Consider the following 17,510-nt stretch of genomic DNA (forward strand, 5'->3'; position numbering starts at 1 on the left):
TACTGTTCCAAATGTTCTTCGGTATATTCCCGTAACAGTCATAAGTTATTTATATAAACATCTGTCTGATTATAAAGGCATCAGAGCTACTAAGTCGGATATTAAATAAGTAAAGAAAGTATAGTATCATATATAGAACACATGCATTTAATGATTGTGATTCCCCATCATCATCAATTGTCACTACAACCGGTTGCCAGTTCTCTCTGCATTGGGCACGACGACGCCAGTTGGTGATTTCAAGCTTCATCAGGTCCACATCCACTTGATCCTTCTACCTGAGTTTCGGTCGTCCTTTTCTTCGTCGGCCCCGAATGGCTACCGTGTCGAACATTTTTCGTGCTGGAGTGTTTTCTTCCATTCAGGCATTATGTCCAAGCCAACGCCACCCTTGTATGCGCCGCACTATATCTATATCGTAGAAGAGCTCATGCAGTTCGTCATTCCAACGAATCCGGTACTCACTTACGCCCAATCTTAGCGGGCCATAAAGCCATAAATCCTCAACTAGGGTAATGCGTTGGGTTTGGGACCCGCCATTTAAAACAAAATCCAATGAAACGTCCAATAAAGCCACGGATAAGGACCCCCTTTTTTGATGACGACCTCCGCAAACGATGGTGATTCCTAAACATACTAATTTTACTACTGTTACGCTAATACCATTCCGAATTTTTGGTCGAGAATTTCCCTGTGATTTTGGTTGAAGTCTTCCGGACTTGGGAATGAGTATTAGTAGAATAATTTTATATGAAAATTTTTATAAGGATTCCTCCTTTAGAAACACAATTTTATATATGGGTATCAGTCCTGGAATTACCATTAGTTATTCACCGAGTATTAGTTCTATATTTACTTTACTAGAATCACAGTTGCTTGTTCTTATATTCTTAATATTCAGCAACTATAGTAATATCTTCTTTGCTTCAGAATTCATCGCCAAATAAGTTGCCAGTGTGATGTACATTAAAGTGTTTGCTGCTTGCTAAATTTGGCAAATCTTGATGGACAGTTCGATTCATATACATATGTATGTACATATATGTCTGCATATGTTACGCGTTACGAAAATTATAAGACAAACATCTGATTGTTGTTATTGGATAATCACTGTCTTGCGTCAAATGCCAAATGTTGCCACTTCGCCTGCAATCTCATTCATGTTCATCTCCACTAAAAAGATAAATATTTGCTTGTATTCGTAAGTATTTGTTTGCTTTATTTGAGTTGTCTGCAATTTTGCAGGATATAATCTACATGTGTATGTAGTGTTCTGTAGCATTCTACATGACAGGATGGTGTTTGCCTAACCCATAATTATGCTAACCATATTGCCAAGACGAAGGTGAGATAATGCGCGCGTCATTTTGATTAATGGCAACCGTTAATTAGACTTTGAAGGTCTACTTTGGGTTTGCAGAAAAAAAGGGTTAGCAATAAAAGTGCTAAAAAATAAAGGATAACAAGAAATTATCAAACATGTCGGTTTTGATTATATTTAACTTGTTGATTCTGGAAGCAAAGAAACAAAAAAGAGAAGAGGACTTGAAGAAGACGTTGTATTTGCAAATTTGAAAGCCTTTTGTGTTTTTTATTTAGTTATTTGCAGAGCAGGTTCTTATATAAAAACAATGAAAATAAGTGAAGGAAGGCTGGAAAATAACTTATGATATTTGTTTGATTTTTTCCTGATTTTTATAGTGACATATGGTAAATCTATTCTGTTTTTTTAATTTCAACATACCCATACTGCTTCATAACTAATGCCATCATATTAATTCGCTCAAGATCAGCAGAGACAACAACCAATATCTCTCTACCGCGCCATCTGGCGGATTTAAGATTGCTCACAGTGGGACAAATTTAAATATATGAATGATAAAAGTAAGTTTTGAAAAAAAAAATCAATGTCCGCCGAAAAACGCGTTAGCAAATACGGGACAGCTAGTGATCGGTTCAAGTATCAATGGTTCTAGTGGTTTTCTATTTTTGATTTAGAGTATGTGAAGAAAATATATTCTATACCAGGGATTATTAATTATTTTAAATATTAATTCCCTGAAATAGATGGAAAATATGTAAGTTAACATGTGTCGTTATATATATGTATATGTTTTTATTAAAATAACCATTTTTCTTAAAGTATAAAATAGCACTTCTTAAATTGTTTATATTTATTAAAAAAATCAAAATCAATTGTTCAATTTGAATGTCTGACATCGTATTTCGTCTGATGAAGTCCGGATCGCTACAGTTGTCTGTTCAAAAAATATTACACCCTCCGAATATGACGATATATTTCTGAAAAAATATAAGGCAAAAGCTTAATCTCCTACTTTCCTTTAAGGCAGTATTATGCTTTACAGGCTACAAAAAATCGATTTTTTTGTTTTGTTTTAAATCTCTTCCAAAACTATCCAAGAATATGTCTTTAAAATTTCAGAGGCCAATTCGACATATTTTCGAAGCAAGAGCAGTTTTAGTGAGCAGGTGCGAATGCTCAGGCAGCCCTTTAAAGCGCGTTTTCTCGAGTTTTCATTTTCACAAGTGTTAGAAAACGGTGCCGGCGATAGCAAAAAGAATATATGTTCGATCGAAAAGACCAAAATGATCTAACTTCAGTATTAAATTATCTCCTATTTGAACTAAAAAAGTTGGACCTAAATATTTTTAAACTACTTGTTTTGCAACTTAAAGTCAATCTCTTTTCTTAAAAAAGTGAATTTTTATTTCAAACTTCGAAAAAATTTGGAATTTTATAACTTCTTCGGTATTTTTTTAGTTCAAAAAGAAAAACAACTTATAAAAATAAAAAAAAAAAATTGTTTCGACTGTTTCAGATGCATCGCAAGACCTCCATCACCGGCACCGATTTACAAGAGCAGACTCCAAGAAAATACTTACAACTTTAAAAAAAAATTTCAATATTTTTTAATAATAAATATTGTTTTTTTTTTAATGCTAAAAAACGGTTTTTTCCGGCTTCTAAAGCAGACTACTGCCTTAATGTCCTGTTCTATGAGTGGTCCAGGCTTAGTTGCGCCAAAACGCCACTTTTTCCTAAAAAGAATATATATATAAATGTAAGTTTAGATATAAAAATTGAAGGGGTTTAGCTGTATTTGTATTAATCTTTGTTAGTTGCATAATTTAGGACCTGCTCTATTGTAGTAACTCCTGTTGATATTGTACGTCGGTACGATTATGGTTTTACAGATATCGCTTATTGTTTTTGCGGTAGTGGTGAATTTATGATATTAAAGAAGCATAATTTAAGGTGTTATATACAGCTAGGAGGTCGAAAAAAGGCATTTTTCAAGAATTTTTTCTAAGCAAACTATTTGGTTTATTGATTTGAAACATTGCAGATATATTATGACAACCTTAAACTATATTCACACATTTTTATTGCCAAAAATAATTATCGGGAACATTGATATTGCCAATTTTGCAGAGGTCCACAAAAAAAGGCCTCTTGCGGTGAGCACGATATCTCTGAACTGGATTATCTAAAATGCAAAAACCAAATAAATTTCATTAATATAATAAATAATCTAGTGATTGATCGAAGGAATTAGCAAAAGTAAATTTTGTGACAAAATGGCGGCTACTCAAAGCAAAAGGTTCGATTTTCGACCAAAATTCGGGTCTTTAATTGTTTATAAAAATAATAGATTTTCATCCAATGGGAAAATCCTTCGATTAATTACTAAAAAATATAGTTAAGAAGCTTGGGTAAAATTTCAGACCGATCGGTTCAGCCGTTTCTGAGAAATCTTGCACACCGACTTTGAAAACAACGTTTGGAGAAAAACGAGTTTAAAGTTTTGAAAGCACTTTACATGTAGTCGGCGCGCCTTTACTAATGTGTCTATAACTTCGAAAATATTCGTCGGATCGACTTGATATTTTGTGTGTGTATACTCAGTTATATATATATTAAGAAAACGCAAAAATTTTTTTTTTTGAAAATCCTAACTGTATATAACCCCTTAATTAAAATCTGAATGAGAACTTGGAAATCAACTCTTTCTGCTCAAATAGGGTCAAAGTTTACACACCGCCAAGACATTTATTTTTGATGATTTTATTAAAAATAACTCTTGGGTTATTATTAATTTATATTCTTCGCTATTTTTAGATTTTGCAACCATTTCATGAGGAGCTGATGACCATGAAAATTGTGTGAATTTTTGTGAACAACCTGTGAGAAAAAATGTATTTTATATTTTGTACAGCCCGAAAATCCCAAAATTATTACTTATGCACACGCTCGAACAATGTTACAACAAAAATTCATAAAAAGGTACTTGTACTGAAGTGTTCCTGCCGATGCCGCCAAAAGTTTTTATTTTATCATAAACAATAAACATTAAACTTAACATTCAACGGCTTCTGCATGGGCATACACGAAACACGGACACGCGTCTTCGACTTACCGATAATACCAAAAGCACGAAATAAAAACAGTAATAAATTTCAGCAAAGAAAGGAAAGAAATAAATAAAACTTCGCCAACATTATTTGCTAAAAAAGCGCTCATAAAAAGCAAATATCCAGACATCATCTTCGAAATTGAGTACGACACGCAACCGACGCGAATGAAGTCAATGGAGCAGAAGCCGACTTGGGACTTAAAGGCGCATGTGCGCCGTCACATTTGTTGGCGGTTGGTGGAAGTCATTAAAACATTTAAAATACAATGCGCATGCGCCGCAACTCGTCCGGCAATACGAAGTGTGTTTCTTATATAACAATGTGTGCAAGTGTCCACAGATTGATACATTACTCGGTTCAATGTGTTACGTATGCAGACGAGTACGAGTATACCCTGTAGTAAATTGAGGAAAAAGTGGACTTACAAGAATTTCGCTATCTTTTGTGGGTTAAAAGTTCGAACTTAATCTTTGGTGAATCACTGATACTCTTCAATATCCTCCATATACAAATGAACAACATTATGAATTATCTTTGAGAACATATTTCCTTTGTATGGTAGATAAATGCTATTTGTGGTGGGTTTTTAATCTTAGCTTCTTCTTCTTAACTGGCGTAGAAACCGCTTACGCGGTTATAGCCGAGTCCACAACAGTGCGCCACGCATCTCTCCTTTTGGCGGTTTGGCGCCAATTGGTAATACCAAGTGAAGACAGGTCCTTCTCCACCTGGTCCTTCCACCGGAGTGGAGGTCTCCCTCTTCCTCGGCTTCCACCAGCGGGTACTGCATCGAAAACTTTCAGAGCTGGGGCACTTTCATCCATTCGAACAACATGACCCAGCCAGCGTAGCCGCTGTCTTTTTATTCGCTGGACTATGTCTATGTCGTCGAACAACACATACAGCTCATCATTCCATCTTCTGCGGTATTCGCCGTTGCCAATGTTTAAGGGACCGTAAATCTTCCGCAAAACCTTTCTCTCGAAAACTCCTAGTGCCGTCTCATCGGATGTTGACACCGTCCACGCTTCTGCACCATAAAGTAGGACGGGAATGATGAGGGACTTGTAGAGTTTAGTTTTTGTTCGTCGAGAGAGGACTTTACTTTTCAATTGCCTACTCAGTCCATAGTAGCACCTGTTGGCAAGAGTGATTCTGCGTTGGATTTCAAGGCTGACATTATTATCGGTGTTAATGTTGGTTCCTAGGTATACGAAATTATCTACAACTTCAAAGTTATGACTGTCAACAGTGACGTGGGAGCCAAGACGCGAATGCGCTGACTGTTTGTTTGATAACAGGAGATATTTCGTCTTGTCCTCGTTCACCACCAGACCCATTCGCTTCGCTTCCTTATCCAGGCGGGAAAAAGCAGAACTAACGGCGCGGGTGTTGTTTCCGATGATATCAATATCATCGGCGTACGCCAGGAGCTGTACACTCTTGTAGAAGATTGTACCTTCTCTATTTAGCTCTGCAGCTCTTATAATTTTCTCCAGCATCAAGTTAAAGAAGTCGCACGATAGCGAGTCACCTTGTCTGAAACCTCGTTTGGTATCGAACGGCTCGGAGAGGTCCTTCCCGATCATGACGGAGCTTTTGGTGTTGCTCAACGTCAACTTACACAGCCGTATTAGTTTTGCGGGGATACCAAATTCAGACATCGCGGCATAAAGGCAGCTCCTTTTCGTGCTGTCGAAAGCAGCTTTAAAGTCGACAAATAGATGGTGTGTGTCGATCCTTTTTTCACGGGTCTTCTCCAAGATTTGGCGCATGGTGAATATCTGGTCAGTTGTTGATTTTCCAGGTCTAAAGCCACACTGATAAGGTCCAATCAGTTTGTTGACGGTGGGCTTTAGTCTTTCACACAGTAAGCTCGATAGAACCTTATAAGCGATGTTAAGGAGGCTTATCCCACGATAGTTGGCGCAGATTGTGGGGTCTCCCTTTTTGTGGATTGGGCAGAGTACACTGAGATTCCAATCGTCGGGCATGCTTTCTTCCGACCATATTTCGCAAAGAAGCTGATGCATGCACCTTATCAGCTCTTCGCCGCCGTATTTGAATAGCTCGGCCGGCAATCCATCGGCCCCCGCCGCCTTGTTGTTCTTCAAGCGGGTAATTGCTATTCTAATTTCTTCACGGTCGGGCAATGGAACATCTGTTCCATCGTCGTCGATTGGGGAATCGGGTTCGCCATCTCCTGGTGTTGTACTTTCACTGCCATTCAGCAGGCTGGAGAAGTGTTCCCTCCACAAACACAGTATACTCTGGTCATCAACCACTAGATCACCGCTGGGGGTCCTACAGGAGTGTGCTCCGGTCTTGAAACCTTCAGTTAGTCGCCGGATCTTTTCGTAAAATTTTCGAGCATTACCCCTGTCGGCCAGCTTGTCAAGCTCTTCATACTCACGCATTTCTGCCTCTTTCTTTCTTTTTCTGCAAATGCGTCTCGCTTCCCTCTTCAGCTCTCGGTATCTTTCCCATCCCGCTCGTGTTGCGGTCGATCGCAACATTGCGAGGTAGGCAGTCTGTTTTCTCTCCACTGCGAGACGACAATCCTCATCATACCAGCTGTTTTTTTGGCTTTTCCGAAAGCCAATGGTTTCGGTTGCAGCTGTACGTAAGGAGTTTGATATGCCGTCCCACAGCTCCCTTATACCGAGATGCTGATGAGTGCTCTCAGAGAGCAGGAGTGCAAGTCGAGTAGAAAATCGTTCGGCTGTCGGTTGTGATTGCAGCTTCTCGATGTCGAACCTTCCTTGTGTTTGTTGACGTGTGCGCTTTTCTACACAGAGGCGGGTGCGTATCTTAGCTGCTACAAGATAGTGGTCCGAGTCGATGTTGGGACCACGAAGCGTACGCACATCAAAAACACTGGAGACATGTCGTCCATCTATCACAACATGATCGATCTGGTTGCGAGTGATTCGATCCGGGGACAGCCAAGTAGCTTGATGGATTTTCTTATGCTGGAATCTAGTGCTACAGATGACCATATTTCGGGCCCCGGCGAAGTCGATCAGCCTCAGACCGTTTGGTGATGTTTCGTCATGGAGGCTGAATTTTCCGACTGTTGTGCCAAAGACACCTTCTTTACCCACCCTAGCGTTGAAATCGCCAAGCACGATTTTGACATCGTGGCGGGGGCAGCGCTCATAGGTACGTTCTAGGCGCTCATAGAAGGTATCTTTGGTCACATCGTCCTTCTCTTCCGTCGGGGCGTGGGCGCAAATCAGCGATATGTTGAAGAACCTCGCTTTGATGCGGATTGTGGCTAGACGTTCATCCACCGGAGTGAATGCCAGGACTCGACGACGGAGTCTCTCTCCCACCACGAATCCCACACCGAATTTGCGCTCCTTTATATGGCCGCTGTAGTAGATGTCACAAGGACCCACCTTCTTCCGTCCTTGTCCCGTCCATCGCATTTCTTGGATTGCGGTGATGTCAGCCTTTACTCTTACGAGGACATCAACCAGCTGGGCAGAGGCACCTTCCCAATTAAGGGTCCGGACATTCCAGGTGCATGCCCTTAAATCATAGTCCTTTATACGTTTGCCGTGGTCGTCATCAAAAGGGGGGTTTCTCATCCGAGGCCTGTGTTTCTTATTCACTGGTTATTCGTTTTTATGTGGTGGGTCCCAAGCCCTACGCACAACCGCATAAGCGGGATTCGCCTTCTCACTTTAGCTCGCTTCCAGACGGATGTCTGTTGGCTACCCAGAGGATACTTGGTCTAAGACCGGAAGTTGTGAGCTGCTTGAGCCACATGTAAAAGAATCGTTCCTGGCCACTCCCAAGTGAATGGCAGTCAGAAACTTTCCTCACTTACGTGAACTTCTACATATGACTCCATCCTCCAATCTTAGCGTGGGTATAAATTAGTGGAAATGCATTTCGGTCTTGCTCGGATTCTCTATTGTGAACAATGAACAAGCGGTCCCAGGATAACAGATTGTGATTAGAGTCTTGTGAGTCTACCGAATGTACGATAGTTGAACAGGCATAAAGGTAACTGCTCCGGAATAATATACAGTCCAGTCCACGATTTTGGGAGGATTCTTCATATCGGGAAAATGGCCTCTTTTTAAAACAAACAAATTTGTTATAACTTAACCCTGCGCATGCAGAATTTTTTTCACAATTTTTATGGTGGGTGTTTTATCCCTCTTTGGGAGTTATTTAAGGTATTTCGAAGGAGAAACTAGCTGTTCGAAGGTTTTAGATCATTGGGAAAGTGCTGTTAGTTTTAAGACTTCGGGAGATTATACGCAAGAAGAAGCTGTATTCGGCATTTTGTGCCTCAAAGAAGCTTACGGATTTTATGAGAACGTTTTTCTCCGAGAATGTGACGTCGGAAACCTTTTCTTATTGAACGGAAAGACAATATGGTAATACCTTTTTTCGGTATATTCTTTGTAACATAATAGTAAGGTGAAAAATCACGTCTCCTTGGATAAGGATGAGATGGCAGAACGCATACCACTTTCTTGGAAATTTCAGCGATAGCATTGTTTCGAAACCCCACTACTCTTTAAAAAAAAACTAAAAATAGGAACAACTCTGTTGGGTACCATATATTGAAATGTGGTACTTTATTTGTTGTACTCGTACTGTCTTCGGTTAATCAGACTTTGAATATTGGCGAGTCGAACAAACAACTGGTATAAAATGGCCTAATCTAGTACAGACAGAAGAATAAATACAATTAGACTTCTATAATTAGGAAACGATAGATCTCTTGTATTAAATTCATTTGGTCTTTTGGGCTAAAGTGAGCAAGCAAAAAAAATATACAATCGAAGACGGCTTATGTGATATTTTGCATGGTTTTATAAGAGTATATATATATTACTTATGCACACATATGTGAGTGCACATAGCAGCATCCATATAAATCTGCATGTGTCTAATTAAGTATTTCCGAAGCAAGATAATTTTGCAACAGCCAGCCATGCGCACAGCAGCCGACAAACAGCTCATGCCACAAGCGCAGCACGCCTACTCAGCTTGTGGAGCGGGCGTTCGCAAGTGTCGCAGCAGGATAACACAACACAAATCTGTTGCCGAAGGCGCACACAAATAAAGCAACGCATGAGTCTGAAAATAAAAAGTGAGCAACGAAGTGAAAAGGACTCAAGAAATGCGCAAAAGAGCGGCAAAGTTGAAACTCGACACGGGCGTTTGAGGCAAAAGAAAAAAAAATGGCACGAAAAAAGTGCAAGTACCGTAGCACGATTGTGATTGCGTTGGAGCGCAGCAGGAAATTTTGTTGTGTTGAAAACAAAAATGTGGAAAACCATTCGTTTCCTGTATGTTGGCTGTTGGCGGCACGGTGAGCGGGGCGTGTCTGAGTGATACTTGTAGTTCTTTTATGTGTCCCTACACATGTGTAGGGGTAGACATGAGTGCGGAAAACAATTGAATAATTTTGCCACCGTAAGATGTAAGCAACGCATGTTGAAGAACTGTAAAAGGTCTATAAAATACTGTCTATTACAAATATATGTCTGACAGGATATGTTAACCGTTAGGTTTCTATGCTTTAATAGTGCTGAAATGTGTTATTCACCTGTAAAAACCGGAACATATTTCATTTGTAGTGTTGCCAGATTAAAATAATTCTAAATTGGGTTTTGGAAAGTGTAGCTAATGTAATTGAACATAGACAACAATAATATATAGTAGGAATGGTAAAATAAAATTAGTAAACTTTGTTTGCTGGCTTCTTCAGATTCAATAATTGATCTTATCAGACAAACTGAGATACTAGAAGTCGGCATTAATAGCCAAGTAATTTTAATAAGAACATTTTGTTTGACTTGTCTGCCAAAGAGCTGTCACTATCCGTACATTTTGAAATTCATTGCGAAAACAGGGGGAAGATAATTCTAACCCTTTACAACATAACAGTATATTCTATAATTCATTATTCTCACTTGACTATATGTTGAGCTCTTTTGGAAGTAATCTGTATTTCTCATAAATATGTAGATATGTAACCACGTAGAATTATTTTGTTAGAATCAAATCTATAGATTCTGAATTCAAATACAAGTTTCTGATTTAGTGTCATTGAATTTGATCTATTGACTTGTTGCATGGTGAGACTCTCCCGTGTTTACAAAAGACCTTTCGACTTAAAGCTAAACTTAAAACCCTCTTAATGTTACTGGTTTCGGAAATAATTAAGCATACTAAGAAAATATTTTTTCGAATTTTCCAGGAGTTTGTACGAATATTACGAACACATAGACTTTATTTTTTCAGCAATGATAATACATCCGTTCGCGAGCGAAGTCATAACGTAGCACGAGTAGAGCTAATTATAGAACTTACGATTGACAAAGATTTCTATGGAGGGAACTTGGGGATTCGTCTTCCTTGACCAGACATTCATAAGAATTTGCAATAATAAACGCGTCAAATAAGACTTGGAAGTAAGCAGGAGATCTACAGCATGAAAAAGAGAAGGATGAGAATAATTCAAAAGGAATTTTGAAAGATTTTGGAGTTCTAAGTTCCGAAAAGCTACTGAAGAAGTAGGTTAATCCGATTTTGTGAACTCGACCCACCATGTAATATTTCTAAATATTAAACTAAATGTTTTAAAAATTAATAAAAAACAAGTAAGGAAGGGCTAAGTTCGGGTGTAACCGAACATTTTATACTCTCGCAATTTATTTATTTAACTTTATTTATATTATATAATACACAATTTGACCCACCTATTCGTCATATATATTGTATAAGGTCCATTGAAAGTTGGAAACCATAATATTAGTGCGATATATGGGGCCTTAAAAACCTATGGTAGTATTTGTGCAAAGTTCTGCACCGATATCTTCACTAGTGCTTCCTTTATATATTGTAAAGTAAACGATTCAGATTGTCTTCAAAGTTCTGGTATATAGGAAGTAGGCGTGGTTGTCAAGCGATTTGGCTTATTTTCACAATATATCATTGGGATGTAAGGAAACTATTACAAACCAAGTTTCATTGAAATCGGTCAAGTAGTTCCTGAGATATGGTTTTTGACCCATAAGTGGGGGACGCCACGCCCATTTTCTATTTTGTAAAAAAATTTGAGTGCAGCTTCCATCTGCCATTTCTTATGTGAAATTTAGTGTTTCTGACGTTTTTTTTAGTGAGTTAACCCACTTTTAGTAATTTTCAACTTAACCTTTGTATGGGAGCTGGGCGTGGTTATTATCCGATTTTCTTCATTTTTGGACTGTATTAAGAAGTGGCTAAAAAACGACTGCAGAAAGTTTGGTTTATATAGCTCTATTGGTTTGCGAGATATGTACAAAAAACTTAGTAGGGGGCGGGGCCAGGCCCACTTCCCCAAAAAAATTACATCCAAATATGCCCCTTCCTAGTGTGATCCTTCATATCAAATTTTATTTCCATAGCTTTATTTATGGTTTAGTTATGGCACTTTATGTGTTTTCGGTTTTCCCATTTTTGTGGGCGTGGCAGTGGTCCGATTTTGCTCATTGTGTGCCAAGTTTCATCAAGCTATCTTAGTTTTCACTCAATTTACAGACATTCGAATTTAAATTCCACTCCTCACCCTGATCACTTTGGTATATATAACTCTATATCTAACTCGTTTAGTTTTGGGTGTTACAAACAACCGTTATGTGAACAAAACTATAATACTCCCTTTAGCAACTTTGTTGCGAGAGTATAATAAAATATATTACTCAGACATTGGCGTTATCGGTGCCAAGTCTCCATACTCGTATGTATGTAGGTAATGAGTTCATTTTGTTGAAAACTTTGCTTTCTCAAGGACGTTACTTACAGTTTTTCCAACCAGATCATGTCCCATTCTGCTGGAACTAAGGGTCGTCCAAGTTAGATAAGGTTAATCTGGCCAGCCGCAAAGCCACGCATAGACCAGTTTTGACCTTTGGCGATAACAGATGGAGTACCGTCACATAGTCAATGATGAGTAGTCAGCTTTTAGTATGCCAGCGCTTAACGAGAATTTTAAATGGTTATTTGGGCTCACTACCAGTACTTGCTTCAGTTTCTCATACTATGAGCAAGATCGTTCGGGTATTTGCCTTAATTTTTTGTCTCTAAGTGACCAATGTTGCACAAAACGATATCTCCAGCCATACTTTCAAGAAAAACAAATTGACTAAAGAGCTGATATTTTTAAAATCTGTGTCCATCTGTGATTTCTTAGGATACTATTCGATATTTTCTGGATTAAAAAATCACTAAATTGATTGAACAACCTATACTCATATGTTTACCATTTATATGAAGTTTTCTGTTATTTAATACTATTAGGAGTTTTTTTTTTTTCAATGTAAAAAACGCTTGGCGGATGCGTGTGTCTCTTGAACGGAGTTATTCAGGTTATGAATAAAATATTGTACCTCTCAGTATGTATGTTAATGAATCACCACACATAAATTGTATATGAACATTTTTCTGAAAGGAAATCTCTTTAACTGTTCCTTCTAATTAAAGAGGCGATGACTGTCTTATAAATGCGTTTGGGGTTACTTACAATTCAAGATTTCTATCGCTACTTTCGCTGTAGCCTAGCGATATATGAATGTGCTATGAGGAGGTGTGTGTATGTAGAATTATAAGAATCTATGGTATTGTGCCACAGCGAACTGAACAGCACGTCACAAAATACGTGGAAAAAAATCAACACAAATCATTCGTTTGGCTGAAGCTACCTGCAAGGCGTTGACAAGGACACGTTTCACAGCGTTTTCCACTTCAATGTTGCACGTAATATTACGTAACAGTACAGCATAATGCACGCGCATAAGAATACTATGTATGTATGTATGTATGTATGTGTGTATGTATAGTTGGAATTGTAGCATTTGCTAGCGGTTTGCTCTGCTCAGGACCATTATTGGATTATTGCTGTGTTGGACGTTCGTGCGTCATTGTTTTTACAGTGGTGTTGCCCGCGTCGTTTGTGCAACTACAACAAACAGCAATTATGTAAGTATGTGTGGCGTGATAAATTCCTGCGACCAATAACTGCACAAAAAAAGGTCACCACTCCTCAAAGGAAGGCACAACAACACAACAGCTCAATGCTACACATATTATGTAATGCGTGTGCGGTCACAATGCAACGTTGCGGACGGATAGAGATCAGCAGGAATACAACAATAACAACAACAATACATTGCGGCACAATTTTTCGTCGAGTCTACCGCTGACCTGTTTAGTTTGACTTCGTTTTTATTGACCGACCGACATCTAGTTAAAAAATTCAGGACATTCAGGTCACGCACGAATTCCCGGCGTTCTCAGCGTACAACGCAATTGTGTTGCGACGCTCTTTATGTCGTCCAATGCAGTTAAAGGCAGTCAATGGGAGCGACGGAATACAACGTAACGCCTCTAAGAAGCGTTTTAGACAAAGCATTTGCGTTGTTTTGAGGCGTTCCAAGGAAGTGACCAAAAGAGCCAAAAGAATGAGAACAAAAAAATAGAACAAGGCCAATTGCATAACATTGCATATACTCGCATGTTTGTATGTATGCAACAATTTTTTCATTATTATTTTTATTGTTTTTTTTTTTCCTACGTATGTCCCGCTAGCAATGAGGTCAGACGCAATTACCAAATTATCGCTGACCACCCCCGCTGTGTTGCGCTTACCTTGTGGCAGGTCTCGGTAATGCGTCGCGCAGCCGCAGGCGGGTGCTATGCCTACATACATATAGAGACATACAGATTTAAGATTTTTTGCATATTTTGCATGCGTTTATGCTAATGATGCAGCACGCATGCCAATTTCGTTACAATTTTTTGTTTGCTTTTTTGTTATATTTTTTTTGTCTTCTGTCACTCATCAGTACTTTGCATACAAGTGAGCTGCTCCCGCTGTCGTGCGTTGATTTTTTGGTTATTTCTGTTTGGGTCGAAGGTTAACCTTTGCGGTTGGCCGGTATAGTTGCACTAATTTTTTGCACTCATTTATTTTTTATTTAGAGCACACACGACCTGTGAAGATCTGCGCTCATTTTGCCATACATTCTTTTGTTTATCTTTATTTTGTCCTCGTTTTTGTTGTGGTGTTTCTGTTTATGGCGTGTGCAAAAATTGTTTGTTGTTTTTTTGTTTATTGCTTGACGTTAATTATTCCAGTGTGGAGATTCGCACGCGTTTCATATTAGCGCGTTTTTGTTTTTTTTTTTTATTAAAAGAGTAAGGGTACATATGTTCGAAGTAACCCAGTTGACTTTATTGCATTACTCGGAAACAATAATTTCAATGATATATATATGTGATACCTTCTTATGTATGTAAGATTCATATATCAATAAAGTAGAATTACAATCCTTTCAGAAAATATTTTTGCATTAAGGTGAACGCTCGATAATATTTTATTGTACAAAGTTGCTCTGAAGATTAAACCAAAATATTTGAAACTCATCTAAATCTAATCTAAAATTCAAAAATTTTCGACCTTCAAAATTATTGTAAATTAGGTATCTCTCTTCTCCAAGTAATCAATGTAGATCTCACCTTGTAAATCTCAGAAAAACGTCATCTATCTGGACGATAGAACAAGAAGGCAAGTTCGCTGAATAAAGTAAACTTTTTCGACGGTCCCTTGTTCTAGTTGATCCATGTTACGTTGATGGTCGAGAAACTACTTCAGATTGCACTGAAACAGCGTTAAATATTGCTCTAAAGTGGTCTCACCGTTGTGCTTTCTCCTGCTCACTATTTCAAACATGTCAGAGAAGCAGATGCCCACTCGGTATTTTTCTTAGCTATCTCGAGATCGTGGTCTTTTGTCATTACGTAGGATACTCCTTAGTAGATGTGTTTGGTGCGCTAGACATACCTCTTCAAAAAGTGATTTGTATTCCACAATCATGCGGTAACCTAGCCTATCCGTCCGATTTCTTTAAACTAAAAACTCACCTCGGACAATTTTTATACTCTCGCAACAAATGTTGCAAAAGAGAGTATTATAGTTTTGCTCACATAACGGTTGTTTGTAACACCCAAAACTAAACGAGTTAGATATAGGGTTATATATACCAAAGTGATCAGGGTGAAGAGTGGAGTTCAAATCCGAATGTCTGTCTGTCCGTCCGTCCGTCCGTCTGTGCAAGCTGTAACTTGAGTAAAAATTAAGATATCTTGATGAAACTTGGCACACTTATTTCTTGGCACCATAGGAAGCTTTCGAAAATGAGCAAAATCGGACCACTGCCACGCCCACAAAATGGCGAAACACATAAAGTGCCATAACTAAGCCATAAATAAAGCTATGGAAATAAAATTTGGTATGAAGGATCGCACTGTGAAGGGGCATATTTGGATGTAATTTTTTTGGGGAAGTGGGCGTGGCCCCGCCCCCAAATAGGTCTTATGTACATATCTCGCAAACCAATAGAGCTATATAAACCAAACTTTCTGCAGTCGTTTGTTTTAGCCATTTCTTAATACAGTCCAAAATTGAAAGAAATCGGATCATAACCACGCCCACCTCCCATACAAAAGTTAGGTTGAAAATTACTAAAAGTCGGTTAACTAACTAACGAAAAAAGTCAGAAACACTTAATTTAACATAAGAAATGGCAGATGAAAGCTGCAATCAGATTTTTTTTACAAAATGGAAAATGGGCGTGGCGTAGCCCACTTATGGGTCAAAAACCATATCTCAGGAACTACTCGACCGATTTCAATGAAACTTGGTTTGTAATAGTTTCCTTACATCCCAATGATATGTTGTGAAAATAGGTCAAATCGCTTCACAACTACGCCTACTTCCTATATACCAGAACTTTGAAGACAATCTGAATCGTTTACTTTACAATATATAAAGTAAGTACTAGTGAAGATATCGGTGCAGAACTTTGCAGAAATACTATGTTAATAGTGTGGCAGCCCCATTCTAAAAATCGCCGAAATCGGACCATAGGTTTTTAAGGCCCCATATATCGAACACGAGGACCTCGGTGCTTCTAACCTAATATTATGGTTTCCAACTTTCAATGATCTTTATACCATATATATGACGAATATGTGGGTCAAATTGTGTATTATATAATATAAATAAAGTTAAATAAATATATATCGAGAGTATAAAATGTTCGGTTACACCCGAACTTAGTCCTTCCTTACTTGTTTTAAAATACCTTTGTCGGAGGATATCTCATCTTTAGAAAATCAAGAATCTAATAAAATCAAAACCGGAGAACATCTTATCTCTAGAAAAACATCACTGCAATAAAAACAAAGCTCACCCTAATGTAAATTTTCAAAAACACTTGGCAAAAACACAACCCATCTTTTGTAAATAAATTCATTTATGCGAATTGTTCGAAATACGTAATAACCGCACGCATTACCTCATATCAATGGCATGCAACAACAATTTGGTGAACCAGACAGTGGGAGGCAAAACAACAAAACACAGTTCTATAAGAATGTTTATGCAAAATAAGAAAAACTGAAAAAAAAAACGATATATTGAAAATCCATAAAATTAAAGGCGAAGGCGTCATTGCCAAATTCGCGGTGGCGCATCTTAATTATACTGGAATATGTGCATATGTATGTAATTTTGTATATGTGTGTACTATATATTATGTGCATAACATTAGTGCAATCGTGGATATTTGAAAGAAATCTATTTTTACTATAAAGTGATCTCAAATATTCAATTGCACAGTCTTTAAGAGTCTAGGTTCTAGAAACGGAAATCTCTTATATATACATATAACTCAAATCTCTCAAACTGTTTAGAATATAATCCACAACCTGACCCTTACCCATACACAATATCTGTATTATTAATTATCGCCTCCAGGATCACTATTTCAACAAGATCACTCAATATACGATCTTGGAATTCTCTGCTAAAGTGCTGATGTCTGTTTCTTTTGATTAATTCTAGTTCGAAACACCAAGCGGTGCGAATTTCTCCTAGATGTTGTTTTTCTAAGGCAGAGGAGGCCACAAGTCCACCTCTTGAGCTTTTACAAGTCTTTCGCAGAAAATTCCCTCGAATAATCCAAGGATATGCAGTAAATATATAAATTTACGAGATAAGA

The 17,510-nt window shown here is 38.1% G+C and overlaps 1 protein-coding gene across 1 annotated transcript in view; it reads left to right on the forward strand.

Moving 5' to 3' along the window:
• Nucleotides 1-17,510, forward strand: part of LOC105210401 (probable serine/threonine-protein kinase DDB_G0280133) — a 190,951-nt gene that overhangs the window by 85,355 nt on the left and 88,086 nt on the right. The gene's annotated exons all lie outside the window — the stretch shown is intronic.

This window comes from Zeugodacus cucurbitae, chromosome 4, assembly GCF_028554725.1.
Source record: "Zeugodacus cucurbitae isolate PBARC_wt_2022May chromosome 4, idZeuCucr1.2, whole genome shotgun sequence".
NCBI classification, from domain to species: domain Eukaryota; kingdom Metazoa; phylum Arthropoda; class Insecta; order Diptera; family Tephritidae; genus Zeugodacus; species Zeugodacus cucurbitae.